The 24,204-nt window shown below is 35.6% G+C and overlaps 1 protein-coding gene across 1 annotated transcript in view; it reads left to right on the forward strand.

The window, feature by feature from the left end:
- The window catches only part of KCND2 (potassium voltage-gated channel subfamily D member 2), a 499,676-nt gene that overhangs the window by 74,357 nt on the left and 401,115 nt on the right, over positions 1-24,204 (forward strand). The window lies entirely within an intron of this gene.

Here is a 24,204-nt window from a genome sequence, read left to right on the forward strand (position 1 = left end):
TCTTAGAGATTTTCATTTTAGTGTATCTTTAAAAAATCTTGTGTTAAGTTGCCTCCAACTTTTTTCTCCAGTAAGGACGACCCAGGAACGGCCCTTTCGTGTCTATGATGTTGCTGTTCACAGATTTTCTTGATAGGCCTAGTACAATCTTGGGAACAGGGTCACTGTGTGCTAAAGGTTGAAGAGTAACTCTTAGCCTTGCCTATCTTAGGTAGTTACACTATGCATTTTTTTACTGATATACCATGTATGATTTGTCCCTGATATCTTTGGAGTTTTTCTGAGAAATGGAGCAGTAATGCAGCATCAACTTATTAAAATACATTTTAAGCCTTAAAAAAAAAAAAAGAGTAATCCAGATATAAGGCATATAAATGACCTTGATAGCAAGACACGGTTTTTCTGTGGCTTTTTTTTTTTAATTTACTTCTTTTCTTCCCTTCATTGGCAGCAGTAGTGTGGGGATTGCCATTTCATAGTAAAACTTCCCTCAAGTTACTGCTTTAGAAGCACAATTTAATTACTACATTCATATTAATCATGAGTTTTGTTTTGTTTTATTTGGCTCAAATACTTAATCAAATTTAGGGAAGCACTAAGAAGTAATATCACAACTAATATTGCAAAGAAGTAAACATATCCTAATGTAAAAACTCAAAACTACATCCTAGTTATTTTTTTTACATCCTAGTTATTTTTTGCTTAACCCTATTGTTTAAGGTGGGATATATATAGTTACAGGGTTTTTTTTGTTTTTTTTTTTTAATCCCCCTTCTCATTTATTTGTCATGAGAAATATTCAATCAGAAGTCACCAAACCCCTTGTTAAGAATATTATATAATTTATGTAAGGAGAGGATGGGTAACTATATTGGATAATAGCTATAGACATTTCCAAATCTGAAAGTGTGTGATTCTGTGAATAATCACCCTGCTTTCCCACTATCATCTCCTAGACCTGAGATTCCCCTAAATTGTCCATATTGTCTTCCGTGATGAAAGTGCCACCTCCTTTTATTTCTTCCTTGCAGTCATATATGGCTTAAATTGAGCTCTTTCCAAGTCCCTTGACACATTCTGTCTTTGAAGGCCGGTTCCATATTTGGTAGAAATGTATTTTTTCTTATAGCTTATCAACATAGAGATATACCTAGTGGCAATAATATTAATGTTAGAAATGGATAATTACACAAACCATTTAGATTCTAAGTTTTGATGAAGCCAACACAATCCTTCTTCATGTAGAGATAGTTATTCCAGTTCTCCGTGAGTTAAGTACTTTTCTGAAACATTAAGTTGTACTAATGGTAGATGGCAGGCAGGATGAGGGAAAAAAAGTATAGAGATACACCCAGTGCGTAAGTATCAGCTAGGATACTTGTTAAAATCTCCAAGTGGAGGCAGGGGTGGGGTTGATAAGGGTGTACAGATCTCTACGTATGTATGTATGAATGTATGTGTGTATAATTAACATACTGTGTTGTTATATTAGTCTCAGGTGTCCAATGTAATGATTTAACAATTCTATATATCTCTCAACGTTCAATCAAGATAAGTGTACTCTTAAGCCCCTTTGTTTATTTCACCAATCCCCTCACCTCCTTTTCTTCTGGCAACCAACCATTTGTTCTTTATATTTAAGAGTCTGGTTTTTTGTTTGTCTCTTTCTTTTTGTTTGTTTTGTTTCTTAAGTTCCACATATTAGTGAAATTATATGGTATTTGTCTTCCCCTGACTGACTTATTTCACTTAGCATTATACCTTCTAGGTCTATCCGTGTTGTTGCAAATGGAAAGATTACATTCTTTTTTTTTTTATGTCTGAGTAATATTCCATCATATGTGGATATCAGTCTGTATGCATTTATGTATGGATGGACACTGGCTGCTTCCATATCTTGGCTATTGTAAATAATGCTGCAGTAAATATAGGGATGCATATATCTTTTCAAATTAGTGTTTGCACTTTTTTGGGGGGTAAATACCCAGTAGTGGGATAGCTGAATCATATAGTATTTCTATTTTTTAATTTTTTGAGGAATCTCCATACTGTTTTCCACAGTGGCTGTACCAACTTGTATTCCTACCAATAGTGCACAAGGGTTCCTTTTTCTCCACATCCTCACCAACACTTGTTATTTCTTGTGTTTTTTATTTTAACCATTCTGACAGGTATGAGGTGATAACTCACTGTGGTTTTGATTTGCATTTCCCTGATGATGAGTGTTGTTGAGCATCTTTTCATATGCCTCTTACCCATCTATGTCCTCTTTGGAAAAATACCTGTTCAGGTCCTCTGCCCATTTTTTAATCAGATTATTTATTATTTTTTTCCCATGTTGAGTTGTATAAGTTCCTCATATATTTTGGATATTAACCCCTAAATGGATATATCATATGCAGATATCTTCTCCAGTCAATAGGTTCCCTTTTTGTTTTGTTGATAGTTCCCTTTGCTGTGCAAAAGATTTTTGTTTTGGTGTAGTCCCAATAGTTTGATTTTGCTTTTGTTTCTTTTGCCTGAGGAGACAGATCTAGAAAAATGTTTCTATGGCCAATGTCAAAGAAATTACTGCCTATGTTTTCTTCTAGGATTTTTATGCTTTTAGCTGTCACATTTAGGTCCTTAATCCATTTTCAGTTTATTGTGTGTATGGTTTAAGAAAATGGTCCAGTTTCATTCTTTTACATGTAGCTGTCCAGTTTTCCCAGGACCATCTATTGAAGAGACTGTCTTTTCCCCATTGTATATTCTTGCCTCCTCTGTCAAAGCTTAACTGACCATATAATTATGGGTTTATTTCTGGGCTTTCTATTCTGTGCTGTTGATCTATATGTCTGTTTTTGTGCCAGTACCATACTGTTTTGATTATTACAGCTTTGTAGTGTATCTTGAGATCTGGGATTGTGATACCTCTAGCTTTGTTCTTCTTTCTCAAGATGACTTTGGCTATCCTTGGGGTCTTTTGTGTTTCTGTACAAATTTTAAGATTATTTGTTCTAGTTCTGTGAAAAATGTCATTGGTATTTTGGTAGGAATTGCATTAAATCTGTAGATTGCTTTGAGTAGTATGGACATCTTTAACAATATTCGTCCTTTCAACCCATGAGCATGGAGTTTCATCCCAATTTGTTTGTGTCATCTTTAGTTTCTTTCATCAGTTTTATAGTTTTTGGAGTACAGGTCTTTTACCACCTTGGTTGAATTTTTTCCTAGGTATTTTGTTATTTTTGGTGCAATTCTAAGTGGGATTGTTTTCTTGATTTCTCTTTCTGCTACCTAATTATTAGCATATAGAAATGCAGCAGAATTCTGTGTATTAATTTTGTAATCTGTGACTTTACTGAATTCATTTATCAGTTCTAGTAATTTTTGGTAGAATCGTCACAGTTTTCTAAATACAGTATTATGCCATCTGCAAATAGTGAAAGTTTTACTTCTTCCTTACCAAACTGGATGCCTTTTATTCCTTTTTTTTTTTTTTTTTTGTCTGATTGCTGTGGCTAAGACTTCCAGTACTATGTTGAATAAAAGTGGTGAGGTGGACATCCTTGTCTTGTTCCTGATTCTAAAGGATAAGTTTTTCATCATTGAGTATGATGTTAGCTGTTGAGGTATTTTTTTTTAAATGGTCTGTATTTTTTCAAAGGATCACTAAATAATTTGAATGAATACTAAAATTAAAATAAACACTGGTTCAAGAAGTTATTTTCTCTCCAGTAATGATTTGTTTATAACCCCAAACACTGTGTCCCCACTTGAAATGAAAAGATTGACTATGCAGTGTGAGTGTTTAGTTAGCATTTGGTTTGACCTGCTTTTTTTTCTCTTTGTGGAACTTATATGTGGAAAACAGAAAAAATAATAGATGTCCCTTAGACCTTACACATATTTATACTTATCACACCGCAGAATATGACCCACATCTTTAAAATATTATATTTTAGTTTTGAAACAAGAATAACCATATAATATTATTTTCCTTCACCTGGAAAACCAACAGCAGTTCTTTCATTTATTTAACTTTTGCATATAGGTGACTTAAAACATGAAGGATATTGTGAATGAGTTTTCGTGCAGGTAGCAATTTTTACAATTTAAGTTGATGTTATTTTTAAATCTATTCAAGCAGAGATTATCATACCTAATGTGTATATGACATAAAATATCAGAGTCTAGCAAAGACTCCACTTAGTGAGGCTCTATCAGCTTAGTGTATACAGGGAAGCAGCAGTACAGACTACCAGGAAGAACACTGCAATAAGAGTCAGTGGACCTGTGGAGAAGTTATTTTTTTAAATGTCTTTCACTTTTGTTCCTCTATCAGTAAACATTGTCAGGTTGGAATAGATAATTGGTAAACTCCCTTCCCATTCTAAAATTGTATTTCCATAACTTCTATTTTCCAAGAAACTAATATGCACGTGTGTATAAAAGTACATTTAAGCAAGCATATGTATATAAAATACATATATAATGGCAAAACAAGAACACAAGTATAGGAGGTCTTTGGAATAAAAGTACTCAATGAGAATCAGTTTACAGAAATTTTAATGAGGTTTGTTTGTTGTTTTGAAAACAGAGTTTTCCTATTTTCTGACATAGTATCAAGAACTTGCTTACTGCCCGAGAAATGATTCTAAGACACTCTGTTCTTTTGAAGTTTTTAAAAGTTTTTATTGAGCCGCACAGAATAAAGTCTATTTGAACATGATAAGCTGACATGGTGAATCAGAAATGTCAAGCTGTTTTACATTTCAGAGTCTCACAGTAATAAAAATTGTCCTTTAATCCATTAAATATAACATCTTTACACAAGAGAATTCTGAAAGGAAGATCTTTAGAAATTTGAAGAGTTTAATGATATTACTGAGTACTTACAGTTGTTATTCATGATTTCTGTGTTGTATTTAGCTATCCTAATTATGAATATTTCATTATCTTCTATAATTTTATAACTTCTTTTAAATTTATTTGTATCACAGTGTGCTACACTGAGCAGAAGCCCAAAGCACAATTAAAATATGAAATACTTCCACAATTCAGACATGGTGTTGAGGTTTTCTTTTTTTTCAGTACCTCTTTCAGCTCATCTACTAGTAGAAAGTACAGTGATTTTTCTAAGTGATGTAGTTAGTCTTTGCCTGAATTATTTGGGGAGGGAAACTTTTCGAAGGCTTTGTTTAATTTAAATTATGTCCATTCTTTTATTCTTGTTTTCACCTTTCTAATGTGAGGTGGATTTATTAGAACATAGTATAATGGTGTTTTGAAGTTACCTATGGAATTCTCTACCTCAGATTATCATGAATTACCTTTCTCTAGGTCAGGTATATCTTGCTGGTACTATTTTTTCAACCTCATTGTTTTATCATGAGAAAACTTATAAAATAATTTCAATTTCAAAATGAGTGAGTATTTTTCATGTTCTTTTGAGGTCTGTCTTTATACAGACTCTTAATAAAGCTTTAAACCTGACTTCAGTTGAATAAATATTTTTTAAATTATCATTTATTATAGTAGTCATTTGGTTTATTCAGTAGACATCTATTTAAATGCACTGAAGATTTTCTATACAGAATAGAGTATGATGAAGGGCACTAGTCTAGTAAGCAAGAGAACTGGTTTCTGCTTCTAACATTGCTATTTTCCTTAATTGCTATGTAATCTTAGGCAACATTAAATAACCTTGACTTTTGATTTTCTCACCGCAAACCATGTAAAAGGTCCCCTGTTACTGCAGTAGTCAAGAATAGACCAGAAAACTAATATGGGAAAACATGCAGAAGAAATATAAACATTACATGCATGATTGGATTATATAACCTTTAAGGTTCTTTACAATTTTAAGTCTGTTGTTTTATATACAGAATTATGAATTATCCTTTAGATGTGGAACATCGTATTTCAATTATCAAGGACAAATTTCCAGTTCTCTTTAGGGCTGTGTGTGTGTGTACATAAGTATGCATGTGTGGGTTTGACCAAGCTTATACTATATTATTTTATACATTTATTATTTTGTATGTTTACTGAGCATCTATCATGTGTCCAGCACTGTTCTGGGCACTAGGGTTACATTAGGGGAACACACACAAAAATTATTTAGATACCAGAAAGTGATAAGTGCTAATAAAAACATAGAGCAGAGGAAAAGAAAAGGGAATCAAGGTTGCATTTTGTACTTAGGTGGTCAGAGTTGACCTCATTGAGAAGGTGGCATCTGAGCAAAGACTTGAAATAGTTAAAGAAAATAAGCAAGCAGGGGCGCCTGGGTGGCTCAGTTGGTTAAGTGACTGCCTTCGGCTCAGGTCATGATCCTGGAGTCCCAGGATCGAGTCCCGCATCGGGCTCCCTGCTCGGCAGGGAGTCTGCTTCTCCCTCTGCCCCTCCCCCCTCTCATGTGCTCTCTCTCATTCTCTCTCTCTGAAATAAATAAATAAAATCTTTAAAAAAAAAAAAGAAAATAAGCAAGCAGATATCTAAAGGACAACATTTCAAGAAGGAGTTATACTAGCACAAACCTATAAAGCATAAATATGCCTAATAAGTTCACTGGATTGTAAAATTAGGCAGTTGGAAGTGAATGAGTGAGGAAACAGTTAGATCAAAAAAGGAAGGGGAGGCTGATCTTGTAATCACCGTAGTGTCTTGTTGTGACTTGAGTTTTACTCTGAAAAGAGGAACTAGTAGACAGTTTGGAGCAGAGGAAAGATGTGATCTAATTTGGATTTTACTCTGTTGTGCTGAAAGAGTTTGCAGCTAGATGGAAGAAGGAATCAGTTAATAAATGATTACAATAATCACTGGAGTAATAATAATGGCTTGGTATCAAGGTAGTAGCAATGGAAATTTTGAAGATTGGTCTGACTATATTTTAAGGTATTACAACAGGAGTTCTAAGAAATTTGATATGAATGTGAGAATAGAAAAATCTGGAATGAAGCCAAGAGTTTTGTTTCAGCAACTGAAGGGATGGGACATCTAAGTGAGAAATGGAAAAGACTCCGTAAAATAGGTTTGCAGGGACAAGGGGGATGAGAAGTTCAGTTTTACACATGTTGATTTGGAGATAACTATTTGACATCTCAGTGGATCTGTGAGGTAGGCAGTTGTATATATGAGTTTAAAGTTCAGAAGACACATCTGGGCAAGACATATAAATTTGGATGATATGAGCATATTGCTGTTATTAAAGTTATATGCTGATTGAGGTAACAGTGTAGTGGATGTAGACAGAGAAGAGGAAAGGGTAAAGAACTGAGATCTGGGAACTCTAGTGTTAAGAGGTCTGGAAGAGGAAGAGAAACCAACAGAGGAGATTGAGGTGGAAGAATAATGTTGTTAGAAGAGAAGCAAGAGTGTGGTATAATGGAAGCCACGTGAAGAAAATATATCAAGGGCAATACACTTGATGTTGATAAGTTTCAAGTACTGAAAAGTGACCATCAGATGTAGCAATTTGGATGTAATTGGTGATCTTGACAAGAATAGTCTTGGTGTAATAATCAGGGAAAATCTGATTGGCAAAGATTACGGAAGAAGAGGAGAAATGGAATTCTGTGCTACTGAGTATAGTCAAATATCTCAAGATATTTTGCTACAAAAGGGAAAAGATAGAGTTATAGTTGTTAGGTGAAAGGGGACTTAATGGAGGATTTTTTTAAGATGGGAAAAGAATAACTTTTTTTTTTTTTTTGCTGGTGGTATTCATCTCGACTACATAAGAAAAAAAATAATGCAGATAAAAGGGAATAAATTCCATTATGTGGTTCTTAGATAGGTGATAGGAAATTGTATTTAGTGCATAAGGGAAGGTTTTAGGAAGGAGTAAATATCATTTATTTCCAGAAACCTGGGAGAGATTTGAGTTCAGTTGTGGGTTGACATATGTGGCTATGAGAGTTCCTGGAGATTCTCTCTAGTTGCTTTAATTTTCTCAGTGAAAAAAGAAGCAAAGTCATCAAATTGGAGAATTAGGATGGACATGTTGGAAATTTAAGAGGAAAGGAGAAAAGGGGCGCCTGGGTGTCTCAGTTGGTTAAGCATCTGCCTTCAGCTGGGATCATGGTCCTGGGTCCTGGGGTTCTGGGATTGAACCCCATGTTGGGCTCTCCACTCAGCTCAGTGGGAAGTCTGTCCCTCCCTTCTCCCCACCCCCAACTCGTGCTCTTTCTTGCACACTCTCACTCACTTTCTCAAATAAATGAAAAAAAGTCTTTAAAGAAGAAAGGAGAAGGTATGAAACAGTCCTCCAGGATAGTAGAAAGTACATGAACTAGTGAAATATAGTTGATTGTGGGCAGCCTTAGGGGACCTCCAACAGTTTGTCAAATTGAATTTAAGGTGCGATCATTCAGAACTATTGTGTATTTCTGCATGCATATTTAGCTGCCACATGCAGGTGCTGAAGAAGCAAAGAGTTAGATTTAAGCAGGGTTGTAATTTTGCCTAGTAAAGGTAGTTGAGGGGCATTGAGATGTTTATAGTTCAACTGATTGATGGTCATAGTGGATTGTTAGAGTTGAGATACTAGAGTAAATGAGCTGAAAAGATAGACGATGATCAGAGAACTGGATGCATGAAACAGATTATGGAAGTATGGGCCTTCCTTGTAATGAATAGGTCTAGAAATGACCAGGGCATTGATTGGTTAAAATAACATGGATGACAAGATATTTAGAGGAAAGAAGAGCAAGCAATCAAAAGGCCAAATTTCAGGAAGGGTCATATATGTATATATTGAAATTATCTATAATTAAATCAAGAGTTATGTTGGAAAGAGAGGCAGGAGCTAAAATACTTGAGAAACATGGAGGAGTTGATTGCAAGATCATCCAGTGACTGCAACAATGAAGGTAATGAACAATATAATCTAATGACAATAGAGTAAATGCTACAATTTATAGGGAGCAGGGAAGAAAAAAATGGTATAGAAACAATCCTAAGAATGAAAGTGGCCATCTTCAATATGAGCACATTGATAAAAGGCAATCTCTTATGTGATTTTTAAAACTTTCTTATGGTTATCATAATGTAGAAACTCATTAAATAATAACTAATTAACTTAAATGTTGATATTAGGATAGAGAATAAAGTACTTCAGACAAAAGTGTCATAAAAAATATGTAGATGAGCAGTACTAGAGAGAGTTCTGTGTTAGAAAGAAAAAGCGTGAAAGTAGAAGGCAGTTGTGGGTTCCAGTCACAACTCTGCCATTTACGAGTTAAGTTCTTTATTAAGGTGTTTCATCTCTGCAATGGGGAGAAAAACTAGTACCTCACAGAATCACTGTGAGGGGTAAGAACAGCGATTTATGTAAAGCACCTGGCACAGAATAAGCATCTAATTAATGTTAGTTCCCTCCCTTTAAAGTAGAGATTCAAATACTGAACATCTTTACAAGGTACCATAACAAAGATAGACGTCTGAGGAAATAATGTCTATTTCTATCACCACTGATAAATGATTCATGAACTCATTCATACACCAACTGTGTGTTATTTCAGTGACTTGAAAATGTGCTTGTGGACTCTTAGTTGTTTTTTTTTTTTTTTCGATTTCTGGCTTTATATCACTTATTATAACACATACTGGGAACAACAGTCACAAAAAGAAAATCTGGACACACAGGGGCGCCTGGGTGGCTCAGTCGTTAAACATCTGCCTTCAGCTTGGGTCATGATCCCAGGGTCCTGGGATCGAGCCCCGCATCGGGCTCCCTGCCCCGCGGGAAGCCTGCTTCTCCCTCTCCCACTCCCCCTGCTTGTGTTCCCTCTCTCGCTGTCTCTCTCTCTGTCAAAAAATAAATAAAATCTTAAAAGAAAAAAAAAAGAAGAAAATCTGGACATTATCATTTTCTTTTTAGTGACTCCTAAAGCAAGCATTAGTTTTTTCTTTTACTTTCTTAAATTATGTAGATATATAATTAGCATGATCATTGGATAGCATATAACTATATTAAATAATTATTTAGAGTATTTCATGAATAGTGAAAGGCATATAATTCAATGATAATATAAGTTGGAAAATGATATGTATTTTCTATTAAAATATACTGATGTTGAATGAATGTTATTAAACAATTGTAGTTGGTTGTATAGAGAATTTTAAAGATTTATTTATTTGAAAGAGCGTGTGCGCACGCGTGCACGCAAGCAGGGGAGAGGAGCAGAGCGAGAAAACCTTTCAGACAGACTCCACACTGAGCACAGAGCTTGACACAAGGCTCGATCCCACCACCTATGAGATCATGACCCGAGCCAAAACCAAGAGTCGGGCACTTAACCAACTGAGCCACACAAGTGCTCTGGTTGTATAGAGAACTTTAAAAAGCATTGAAATAAATTTCTGGCCTTTTATGATCAATGAGGGAAGTAAAAAATGACCCAAGACAAACAAGGGGTGGAGGGAGGAGCTTTATCCATACAGTCATTGAAGCACCTAGGACTTCTGCCATTCCTTAGAATCTTGTAGTCCTTGTTGAATCCTCTTCATGTGGCCAGTAGAAGAGTACAAAGGAGAGAGTGCATGAAACATTTAAAAAGTTCTATAGGTCAGCCTCAAAGTGGTGAGCATTATGTTTGCCTAGTTGCCACTGGCCAGAATAGTCAGATGATCCACCCAGATACAAAGAGGCTGGGAAATGTGGTCTAAATGTGTATCAAGGAGAATATGTGCTTACAGATGTACTAGTTGGTCCATTCCAGAGTTGATGTGTTACTAGATGTTAAATTAGAAGGATGAATGCTGTAGTATTATAAAAATGTAGAAAATGGATGGATCAGTTTAAGCTATCTGGGTACTAGCTAGGCAGATAATGTTTCACAGGAGGGATGGAGGGTACCGTATGCCTTGCAAGACACAGAAAATCTGGTCGAGTATGTTTTTCAGGGAGTGAATAGCAGTGAGATTAGGGTGAGCTTGTAATACATTCCAACAGTGAAATTCATCTAAGTACTCAAATGTCTTGTCCAAGGAGTCACAGTTATCCTGAATCTACATCTAGATACAGGTCTAATAAATTCTGTGGTTTAAGATTGTTATGAAGGAAATCATATTTCCTGTTATCTTAATTATACCAACTAAAGTGTGCATATCTTATGTAGAAAGGGTCTTGACTAGATTGTCTTATTACTTTGAAAAGTAGCTTAATTTAGCCACAGTTTAAGGAAAAATAGAATAACTAATATGGCACACAAGTGGATATACATTAGAAAACAAATTATGGAGAACAGACTATACCGCCTACTCAAAACTGAACCAGACAACATCAAGTGTATAGGAACAGATATTGCAATAATGAGAGCACAGCTGTTTAGGATTATGCTGAAATGTAGGAAACATTATTCATGGAACAAAGAAAGGAAACTAAAGAGAACAGCTTTAAAACGGCACCTTCATATTTAGCCTCATATTGCATATTTTACATATTTTAATCATATCTCACTTTATTCCAAAATAGACTTGAGGCAGTTTATAACAAGATAATGTTATGGTAGCACAGACACAAGAACGAGACAAGATGGGCTAGTGGTGGAATAATACCAGATTACTCATACTAGATTACTAATGCTAGGGGTAAACTTGAATTTAGGACAAACGTTTGGCATTTAGCTTCCTGGCACTCGAGTCAAAAAAGAAAAACAGAACTACGTTATAGTGCTTGGTAAAATAATATATTATTTAGTAAAAAGGAGCAGGTAGGCTTTTATTCTCCCATAGTCCTGATCTCTAAGAGGGACTTATTTCACAATTATTTAATAAGGCAGTTTTATAAGAGATGGCTTCAGCAACATCCTATAAATAAATACTGAACTTCTATTTCTTGCTTGGCTCTCTGCTGAGTTCTTGGGACACACAGATGAATAGGAAGCATCCTTACCCTTAAGGAGCTCACAGCTAGTATAAATCTAATTGGGCAGTAAATGCAATAAATGAGTTACTTGCAAGACATGATAGTAGCCCAAAGGAGAGAGTGTCAGCAGAGTCAAAGAGAGAAGACCTCACAGGAGGAGAAATGTTGAATTGATCTTAAAGTATGAATAGGTCAAGGATTAAAAGAAAAATGAGCAGAACTTTCCCTTCTCTCAAAAAACAAAAACCGCAATGTCTAGTTTTATGCAGGTACTTGGGAGAGAATTTCTCTGAAGAACCAAAACAATATAGTTCAGATGCCTAAAATTTCAAACTGTTTAGCTAAAAAGTGCTAAAATTAGAGGAATGAGTTGTTGACTGATCCCTTCAGCCCTATTAGAAAATAATTGACCATCTATTTTTCACCTGGTGGTATGCTTTTCCACAGCATAAGTGGCAGGATGGAGAGATCTCCTTTTCTTTTTTTAACCGAGTCTGGACTATTTTTAATTGTGGCAAAATATATGTAACAAAATTTACTCTCTTAACCATTTTAAGTATATAGGTCAGTACTGTTAAATATGTTTACATTATTGTTCAACAAATCTCCAGAAATATTTCATCTTCCAAAACTGAAACTCTATAAACATTAAACAAACCCACATTACCCCCTCCTCTCATCCCCTGGCAACCACCATTGTACTTTCTGTTTCTATGAATTTAAACACTCTAGATCTCTTATGTAAGTGCAGCATACAGTAATTTTCTTTTTGTGATTAGCCTGTTTCACTTAGCATAATGTTCTCCACGTTTATCTATATTGTATAGCATGTGTCAGAATGTCCTTCCTTTTTAAGGCCGAATAATATTCTATTGTATGTATATACCACATTTTATTTAACCATTCATTCATCGATGGGCATTTCTACCTTTTAATTATTGTGAATAATGCTTCTAGGAATATGAGTGTACAGATATCTCTTAGAGACACTGTTTTCAGTTATTTTGCATACATACACCCAGAAGTGGAATTGCTGGATCATATGGTAATTCTATTTTTAATTGTTTGAGGAACGACTATACAGTTTTCTGTAGGAGCCGCATCATTTTATATTTCCATCAATGGGACACAAGATTAGTGACCTTGTACAAGGAGCCCCCGGAGAGCTAGCTTACTTCTGCCATACGAGGTTATAGCTAGAAAGTGCCATCTGGGAACTAGAAAGCAGGCTCTCACCCAACACTAATGTGCTGTGCCCTGATGTTGGTCTTCCCAGCCTCCAGGACTATGAGAAATAAATTTTGTTGTTAGAAGCCACCCAGTCTATGGTATTTTGTTATAGCAGCCCAAACAGACTAAGACACTTCCCTAAGAAGATAATTAGAGGCATGGCTTCCGGGAACACTGACTTGCTTTGGTGGTCTTTCTCTGACAGAACTTTAAGAGGCCATTTGTGATCATGTTATTAAAGCTTCTCATGATTAGCTTTTTTTTTTTAAGATTTTATTTATTCATTTGAGACACAGAGTTAGAGAGAGAGCATGAGCAGGGGGAGAGGCAGAGGCAGAGGGAGAGGGAGAAGCAGGCTCCCCACCGAGCCAGGAGCCAGACGTGGGGCTCGATCCCAGGACTCTGGGATCATGACCCGAGCCGAAGGCAGACGCTTAACCATCTGAGCCACCCAGGCGCCCCTCTCATGATTATCTTATTGTTCAAATGATATTTAAGGATTGAAAGTTGTTGATTTAGAACCAAACAAAGGTGGCACCATGTGCCTTGTCAAAGATAATACAAACCTCGATAAAACCTAGATCTTATCTAAGAAGGAGTTTAGCACTAAGTGCTTTTGTACCTGCAAGGTAGCTAAGAAGTAGTTCCTCTGATAAGAACAGAGATCAGAGCAGCCGGCCTGCTCTGTCCTCCGTGGGACATACCTTACAACCTCACTGTGGACACATGCGTGTTCCCAGATCCAGCGTTTTCTCTAACAAGTGACGTGAAAGACCAAAAAGAGAGGGTCTTATCCTGCTGCTTTAAGAATTGCTGCTTTAGCCATTATCAAACATACATTTAGGGATTATTCATATCTCTGCTTTTTAGAAATATAAGATTGTGTATTTCTAAATTTATACGTATTTGTTTTACTGTTGCTCCTTAGTTCTTGTAGTTTATTGTAATATGCATGGAAGAAAGGTCATGCCTGCCTCCTCAGCATATCCCTGGCAGTAGAGAGGGATTTGAACATAAGTAGCCTGCCTAGATAATCCATAATAATATACCCAATATTCAATAAATATTTGTTTATGTGAAACACATGTTGATGTGTAAGTGAATATGTGAATACACATGTTGACGTATGTATCTGTGCTGTAAGTTTTGAAGAATAATTTTAATTGACCAACCCTAGAATGGGTATCATTCCACTCCTTTAATATCTCATCTGTCTCCCATTTATGACATAGCCTCTTTCTCAGTCCTCCAAAGAAATTTACTTTTGTTCTTCTACATCCACATTAGGAAGATCTACCGTGCTTTCCCATGCCTCTCCTGGGACTAATTAGATGGATATCTGAAGTTGTGTGAGAAGCATAAGGCCATCACTACCACCATCACCACATGTCTAACCTCCCCACCACCCCGCTCCTGCAAAGTGTGCGTACACACACACACACACACACACACGATGTTTTCCCAGGGAATGTGGACCTTTTAATACTGTCTTACTGGAATTAATGCATCTGTCTTGTTGTTTTATGTAGTGGGATAAATACAAGTAAAATAGCCTGATGTGCAGCTACAAGTCTCAAATAATATCCTTAGGGGGATCATTGCAGACACACCTTGATTTTGATTTACTTCCCCGCCCCCCCACTCCCTGGAGTGTGTAGCTACTCTGCTGGTTACTCAGATATGCCCTGCTGCTAAATCTCACGGGAACCTAACTATCAATTAAAGGGGAAGCTTTTCAATTTCTATATTATTGAAGATACTATGCAAGTTTATTTACCCAACAAATGTTTTTGTTTTTAAGATTTTATTTCTTTATTTTTAGAGAGAGAGCGATCAGGGGAAGGGGCAAAGGGAAAGGGAGAGAGAGAATCTCAAGCAGATTCCACGCTCAGGGTGGAGCCTGACTTGCTCAATCCCATGACCCTGAGATCATGACCTGAGACGAAACCAAGATTCTGACGCTCCACTGACTGACTCACCTAAGCATCCCAATCCATCAGGTGTTTTTAAGCAGCTATTATTACCCAAATACTCTTCTAGATTCTTTTATCACCAAACATTTACATACAAAGACTGGCCCTGTTGGGGCTTTAATTTTACTATTATCTATCATTTATGTTTTTTTTTTTAAAGATTTTATTTATTTATTTGACAGAGAGAGATACAGCGAGAGAGGAAACACAAGTGGGGGGAGAGGGAGAGGGAGAAGCAGGCCTCCTGCCGAGCAGGGAGCCCGATACGGGGCTCGATCCCAGGACCCTGGGATCATGACCTGAGCCGAAGGCAGACGCTTAACGACTGAGCCACCCAGGCGCCCCTATGTTGTTGTTTGACTATCTTTTACTCCTTTTAGTCTGTGGTTCATTACAGATATCATAATAACAATGAAATCTTAATTTTATTTATTATTCCTTCCATATAGTACTTTTGGGGTACCTTTACAAATGTAACAAACAATAATTGCATTAATTATATATTTGACATGTGTATATATATATATATACTATATGAATTTGTGTACATTATTTAATGGTTAAGAATTTTGATAATTTTATATAACATTACATAAATGAAGTTTTACCGATTTTGTAGACATATATAATACTATCATTTTATGAGGTAACTTTATGAGTGTTTATAAAAACTACTAAATTAAAGTTTTCATCTGTTGCCTTTAAATGCAGGTGCTATAAGTGTTCCATTCAAGAAAACAGACATCATTTTTATTGAGTGAGCATAGTTCATTTTCTCAACCAGTTTATTTTATTAAATTTCAGAATCCCATGCTAATACAATGTTAGGATTGCAAATTTCAGCCTTCATAACTCAAGAAAGTAAAAAGTTAGAGTTTTCATAAGAACATCAATTTCCTTACATTTCTTGTGCCTTATAATAAAGTGTACATTTAGAACACTAACCAGCAATTCAGGAATTATATATAATCAGTGTTGGACGAGTTAATGTTACTAAGAGGATCTTAACTTTCATATTCTCTGATTTGTTTATAAATTTACAGCTTTAACAGTGCACTAATGGAAAGATTTTGCATTTAATTTTCTAATTTTTATGAAGCAGACAAGAACAGATAATAAAGGTGGAAAAGTTGATAATGATTATTTCAGTATGATGACTATTTCATTAGTGAATTTAGAGGCAATCCTGTGAATTTTTAATCAGTGTGTTTGATTTCCAAATGTTTATGTTATAATATCCATGTTACTTCTACCTCAGCTCCTAAGAAAATTTGAACTTAGGGACAGATTTCTATTCACACGATAGCCCATAGCTGAACATCTTTAACATATACTGCAAGTAAATTTAATTGCCAAGTCCTACACTGTGGTTCCAATCATACTTCTATTTTGATAAATACTGATTTAAGTAATATACACCCAGGTCCACTCTGTGTATTTAAACATTAAATTACATATAAACTGCAATAACACAAAAATGAGTCCAAAGAAAAATTGACCTTAAACTGGTACATCCCTATTAAGTGTTGCTGTAAAGATATTCAAGAGTAGTCACTGAAACATAAATGGACTTTAATTATTGATAGAGTAATTTATTAAAGACTTACTAAAGACTTTAATAAAATTATGCTTATTAAAGTCTTATAGAATTATCTATATCAGCTATGCAAATTATTTTATTAGGGTAGAAAATCCATAAATTTTTAGAAAGCATTGTTATGTATTATGCATTATGTATTGCATAAACTTTATATTGCTTATTACAGGTGTTTTTTAAGGTGTGCTGTTTTATAAGGTATATTCATAATGCCTATTATATTATGTATTATGTATCATATATATGCTTTTAAAAATTTACTTATTTGTTTAGATCAGGTCACTTACAAAATCTAAAAGAATACACGCAGACAAAATTCAAGGTTATAATCAGCACAGGCTCTCTCTAAGCCCCCAGCAGTGTTGGCAACAAATACAAAATACACTGTAAAGAAGTTTGTGGTAAAACTGTGATTTAACAATTTTATTTATTGGCTCTTGTTCAGAGATCAGGTACTTGGGTTCAGGGTTGTGGACTTAATATGATTTATTTTCAAAGTTCAAATATAGGTAGACCTGGGGCGCCTGGGTGGCTCAGTTGGTTAAGCGACTGCCTTCGGCTCAGGTCATGATCCCAGGGTCCTGGGATCGAGTCCCACATCGGGCTCCCGGCTCAGCGGGGAGCCTGCTTCTCCCTCTGACCCTCTCCTCTCTCATGCTGTTTCTCTCTCGCTCGCTCTCTAATAAATAAATAAATAAAATCTTTAAAAAAAAAATATAGGTAGACCTGGTAGGCATTTGTCTTCGCTGTATGATTTGACATGTTCCAAAATGTTTGCATGCCAAAACATATATCTCTATCAGTTGGTCATGGACTCTGCCAACTCCTGGTATTATATTCTCTGCCATCTTCTACAACAGTGGTTTTTAACCTTGTCTGAGTCATAGACCTCTTTTGAGAATATGAAGAAAGCAGTAGACATTCTCCCCCTGCCCCAAAATGGTATTCATGTACCTTCAAGCCAACCCAGGGACAGGTTAAAACCTTTGCTCTTATGAGTCTTTGGAAGAAACGTGTCTAAAAATGGTTTAGGATTTTGCCAGTTGGGGATATATGTGAGCAGATGGATCCTAGTATGTCGTTTAGTTTATGTGCGTTTACATATTACAATATATTTTCTTCTGGTAATTAGGTAGAATCTTAAAGAATTGAGACATAGGACTTAAAAAATTAAAATGGTACTAAACTAAGTCTACATTTGTAGATAGTTCAGAGAAAACTTTTTGCATTCATTAACTGATAATTATTAAGCATTAACTATGTTTCAAATGATTAGTATGCCCCGGGCATAAAGTGAAGATAAGTTAAAGTTTCTAACCTCAAGGAGAACATAGTCTAGGAATGAGAAAAACACATCAGATAATATTTACAACAAAATGAGAATTTTAAGGAAAGAACTGACAATAATTCTCAATATTTATCAACAACTTCCGGGGCGCCTGGGTGGCTCAGTCGTTAAGTGTCTACCTTCGGCTCAGGTCATGATCCCAGGGTCCTGGGATCGAGCCCCGCATCGGGCTCCCTGCTCCGCGGGAAGCCTGCTTCTCCCTCTCCCACTCCCCCTGCTTGTGTTCCCTCTCTCGCTGTGTCTCTCTCTGTCAAATAAATAAATAAAATCTTAAAAAAAAAAAAAAACTTCCTAGATATCAGGCTATGTGATAATACTTTCTGTTATCTAGAAATATCTAGGTAATGCTTTATATTAATTATCTCTGTCTTTGCAACCATATGTGATAATACCCCTTCGCTTTTTTTTTTCCTTACAAAGGCAAGCAGTGTAACACAGAGCCTGAGTAATTTGCCAAGGCTGCTCAGCTGGGAAGAGGCGGAGGAAGGAATTGAGGCCAGTACTGTGTGACAAAAGAGCCTCATCTCTCCGTATTGCAGTATTTAAATTTGCTTTTTCAAAAGCTAGTGTTAGTAGAGAGTGGAGTATGAGTAGGAGGAGAAGGAGGTTGGGGGAAGAAAACTAGTTGCAGGGCAATTTTTTGAGGTGCTGAAGACTTGAAATAATTCAATCTTTTTTTTTTTTTAAAGATTTTATTTATTTGACAGAGAGAGGCACAGCAAGAGAGGGAACACAAGCAGGGGGAGTGGGAGAGAGAGAAGCAGGCTCCTCGCTGAGCAGGGAGCCCGATGCGGGGCTCGATCCCAGCATCCTGGGATCATGACCTGAGCCGAAGGCAGACGCTTAACGACTGAGCCACCCAGGCGCCCCCGAAATAATTCAATCTTAATAGTGTTGGGCAGAAATGAATATATGTAAGAGATTGGACATACTGGCTAATTAGATATAAGGGTTTAAGGAAAAAGAAATATCAAGAGTGACTCCTAGATTTCTGGCCTCAGTGACTTGTGTAAGGGTAGAGCCTAAGATAGGAAATGAAAGAGGAACAGCTTGGGGGAAAAGGAATGACAAATGATCATATGACCATTAATCAATTAAGCTTCTTGAAATAGTAGTGCCTAAGGGACATCTAGTAGACCACTGAGTATATGGGGCTAGAGTTCAAGAAAGGGTTTTGAGGTAGTGCAGGGTTGCTCAAATTGTGCTCCACAGATCTCTGGAGGTTTCTGAAATACTTTTAGGGAATTCACACAGTCAAACTATTTAAATACTATTCTAGGACATTATTTGCCTTTTTCACTGTATTGATATTTGCACTGATGCTGCAAAAGCAATGAGTAAAGGTACCTGAGCACAAATGAAGGAATTGGCACCAGATTGTTATGTTCCTCGTTGTCACATTTTGCTGTTGAAAAGTGAAAACTGGTTTCACTTAACAATGTGGAAGCAGTGAAAAGCTATTGATTTCATTAAATCTCAACTTTTGAGGTTTTTAATATTTAAATACGTTGTGTGATGAAATGCTAAATATGCATAAAGCACTTCTTTAAACAAAATATCCTGATTGTCTCAAGAAGAAACCCCTGTGCACTTGTTCAAGTGGCAAACTAAATTAGCTACATTTTTTATACAAAACCTTTTTTTTTTCTGAAAGAACAACTGACATGCCAACCATGGTTATTCAGTTGTGGGTATTTGGCAGACATTTTCTCAAAAATTAATGAAGTGAGCATGTTATAACCATGATTATGAGGTTTACAACCTCCTAAAACTTAAAGACTTTTCTGATATGACTGGTGGTAATGTTGAAAAAAATTTTTAATATATGTATTATATATACATATGTTTGCATATATAATATGATATGTTGAAATGTGTCAACATTTGAAAAATGAATATAACTCAGGGGACGAATATTTAATAGATGTCAAATGCAGGATGTTACAAAATTAAGTGTGGGTAAAAGGCCCATTCAAAGTGTAAGCTAGAGGAAGAGATTTTAATGTAAGAGAAAATGAAAAATTCATTGATACGGTTTCAGATTCCACCTTGTAACCAATCTTTTAGAAACTGCCCCTTGTCAAGATTTGGTATAGTATCAAAAAAGAATACCCACAGTTATCTGAAAATGCTATTAAAATATTCCATTCCTTCCCAAATATTTATCTGTGTGAGGCAGGATTGTCTTCATATATTTCAACCAAAAGAACATATCTCAACAGATATGAGAATCCTACTCTCTTCTATCAAGCCAGTCATTAAATAGATTTGTAAAAATGCAAAAAAAAAAAGGGTCACTTTTCTTGCTTATTTTAGAAAATGTAGTTCTTTTTCATGGTAAGGATGTTATTTACGTGAACAAGTAGTGAGTTTATTATTGTTCTTTTTAAAGTAATCAATTAAAAGTTTAATTGCTGATTTGGAAGTGGCTTCAGCCTCAGTTCTAAAGGAAAGATAAATCTCAGCCATTTGCCATTCGTAGAAGTTTATTTTAGATAATCTTGTGGTCTTTTACATAAGACATCCATTGCATAAATGGGTGCACACACATAAAGAATTGTGTGACTAAGGAGACCCTTACTTGATAAAGGCAAATATGCTTTGAGAGATTTTTTATTTTGCTTTAGCGACTTTAATGAGAAATTCTCAGAAGAAGATTTATCACAGACATTTTATATATGATATATATTATATAAACTATAATATTCTTTAGTTTTGATAAGTATCCAAAAAATATGTCCAATTGAATAATATTAAGACACATGTTCTTGGAAGGAATAAAGAAGTCATCAAGTCACTATCCTGGTAAACTTCATCATTTTTCTTAAGCTGTATCAGTCTAAAGAAGCAAGAAGTGACCTTCATTCACTCCCTTGCTCACTTTTTTATTGAAGCTCACTAGCATACATGCTTCTTCTAGTAGAAAATTCATGCAGTGGACATCACATCTTCATCATTTTTTATCATCTATCATTTCTGAGGAACTTCTACTTAGTATTTCTAAATCCTTCATGAAAGTTCTTTATAAATCAAAATTTCTCTAATAACTCGAGCAAATCTGCATAATTAACTTATACCTAGATACATAGAGAACATTGATTGTATTTCTGGTTTTTCTAAATTCTTATAGTAAGGAACATTTAAAGTGTTATATTTTAGAGGTAAGAGCTCCTAGGATATCAAATAACTCATTTAGATGAGGAAAAGTTATGAGAAAGGACAAATCAGTCTCAATGGGAGTATGAATTCTGTGATTCAGGTGTTAATCTTGAACCAAGGGAGGGCTCCTAATCTTTCTGCCAACCCCATATCAGTAATGCTGTCATGGAAAACTGCTGGGATGTTATATGCTCCCTGAGCAGACAGAATGCCATCCCTGGTGATTATATAATTATAACATTTTTCATAATGTCATGAAATAATGTGTGCTTTCCTACATATGCCTTTAACATCATATAAACTCTAATTACACTGCTGAGAATATAGCTACTTTAAGGATAATAGCAAGTATTAGTCTTTTTCTTAATAAACATAAAATCTAAAGATATTTTAATGGGAATTTTAAATTATAGATGAAAATTTTGAATATCACAGGTCCTACAGTAGTGTATCATGACAGTAGGTAAGAAATGAGATGATCATAACATCAAAATCCTGTTGCCATGACTTACTTGAAATAGTTGATCAGCGTACAGGAACACAGTTTAGCTCACAGTTTGGGTGTAACCAAGTGTGGAATTTTGAAAAGCCATCATATTGGTCAAATCAAGGAGTAGCTGAACCGAGAACAGGAAAAATCATGATTTCCATATCCATGCCCTCCCTTGCGACCAGCTTCTTCTTTTCTTGTCATATTTCTTATCCAGCATGGACTAAGCATCTATTTCACAGCATTCTCATCCTCTCCATATATTCTTTTATTCTGGTTTTATTCTCCACACTCATCTCAAGCGCCGTGCAAATCCATCATTCTCTTCTCTTATTATTTCCAGGCTAGGTAGCATTGCTGGAAAAAAGTGCATGACAAGTTAGGGTTCCAGACAAGCTGCACTCTTCAGTACTGCTCTGCTCTTAGGGAGCTTTTTCTTTTTCTGTCCTCTGTACTTCAACACTGTCTTTCATATCTCTCATAATACATTTACCCCTTCTTCCAGGTTTATTCTTTTCCTAATTTACATCTTTTCTAATTGTACTATGTAAAATTGTCAAAATAGCCCACATTGATTAAGCAGGTGTCACCAGAAATTAGAGTCAGGGCTTAACAGTTTCTTTTAATTCTAAGAATACTGGAAATTAAGTATTATTATTATCCAGTTGATGAAACTCAAGACCAACCTACACAGTTATTAACTGAGGAGCCAAGATTCAAAGTCAGGGTTTTATGACTCCCCAGTCAACATCATTTCCATTCCAATGCACTCTTCCTGTTTTATCCTGGGATTCTTAAGTGACTTTCACTTTGCTATCCTTGTAGTATTTTAAATCTTCCTAAAAAGTACTTTCCTCTGTAAGAATCTGAAATTCACTCCTTTATGTATGCAAGTATATAGCCTTCTAATATTATTGCAACAAATAAAATATCGCAAGCATTATAAGATATTTTTCAGAAATTAGATAATTTTATTTCCTGCTCTCCAGACGATCAGAGTCAAATAAGGGAGATAAGGATTAAGTAAATACAGGCAGTATATTAGTTTTTCAGGGCTCCCAGACCAAAATACCACGAACTGGGTGACTTAAACAACCGAAATTGATTTCTCACTGATTTCTCATTTCAGTCCCAGAGGCTGAAGTCCACGATCAAGGTTACCTAGCTGGGTGTCTCCTGAGTCTTCTCTCCTCAGCTTGCAGAGAGCTGCCTTCTGGCTGTGTCCTCACATGGACTTTTCTCTGTGTGTGTATACTCCTGGTGTCTCTGTCCTCTTATAAGGACACCAATCCTATGGATTAAGGCCCCACCCTTTTCACCTCATTTAGCTTCAATTACCTTTTTAAAGGCCCTACTTTTAAATGGGGTGGACGGGGCTACCACATGAATTTTGGGAGGACATAATTCAGGGTATAGTAGGCCGCAAATATGACAATTATTTCCAGTGAGTTAAAAAAAATTACTATAGGTATTTAGAAATTTGAGAGTTAAGAATAGTATAGATGGAAGTGATTCTGACACATATGTTGGAGAAAAAGAGATGTAAACTAGAACTTCATGGATGACTATAATCTTGAAAAAAACTGACACGAGAGAAAGAATATTTTTTATGACGGAAACTGACTATAAAGGCAAAGGTACTTATATAGGAATTAGGAAGGTGTGTGTAACTGATGTATATAACAGGCTGGCAAGCTGTGTTAGAACAAATGGTGATGCTTTGAAAACTTCTCTCAGAGTTGGCATTAGGATAGTCCTTGAAGTTAGAAATGTCTGTCTCCATCTTTCTTTATCCATAGCAAAATCTAGCAGAGACTTAAAGTTGTTGGCTTGAATATCAATACATAAATCTTAATGAGATTGATTCAAAACTAAAATGATCTCTTGGTGGTACATGAAGTAAACAATTGCCATGGTCTGTTGCATTGAGTTCAAACTTTCCACTTTAGTGATTTAATACCTTCAGTATGTTTCCTTTTGCCTATCCAACCTTATCTCATCCTTTCTCCTGGCCTGACCCCTGTTTCTACTAGCTCAGTATCAGCTGTATCCCTAATGTTTAGACCCTTATGCATTTGCTCATGAATTTATCTTGTCTGAAGTGCTCTACCCAACTCTTCGAAGAATAAATTCATTCAATCTATGGCTTTGTAAAGGCTACCTTCAAGTTCAGTTTCTATAGGGGTCAGTCTTCCTTGAGGTTTGTTATCGGTGAATTACTAACCTACGTTATAGACTATACTCTTCAGGAAAGTTTTCGATTATATGCTATCTTTCACAGATCTTTGAATATTTCATGCAGATAAATTTTGTCTTCATGATTAGAGGTAAGGATTTTGTTACTTCCTACATTGCACTGTGCATATGATAGATACATGCATAAAACAGAAATTAATTTCTCAGTAGATTCTCTGCCTACATTAAATTTTTAATAAATCAGTTTCCTGTGCTTAAAAGGATAATTTGTAAAAGTCATTGATTTGAGGATGGATAATTGTGATTTGAGGCATTCAGGGCAGGGGAGAAGAATAAGCAACAACACTGCATGGT

Source organism: Neomonachus schauinslandi, chromosome 12 (genome assembly GCF_002201575.2).
Source record: "Neomonachus schauinslandi chromosome 12, ASM220157v2, whole genome shotgun sequence".
In the NCBI taxonomy this organism is placed as follows: Eukaryota; Metazoa; Chordata; class Mammalia; order Carnivora; family Phocidae; genus Neomonachus; species Neomonachus schauinslandi.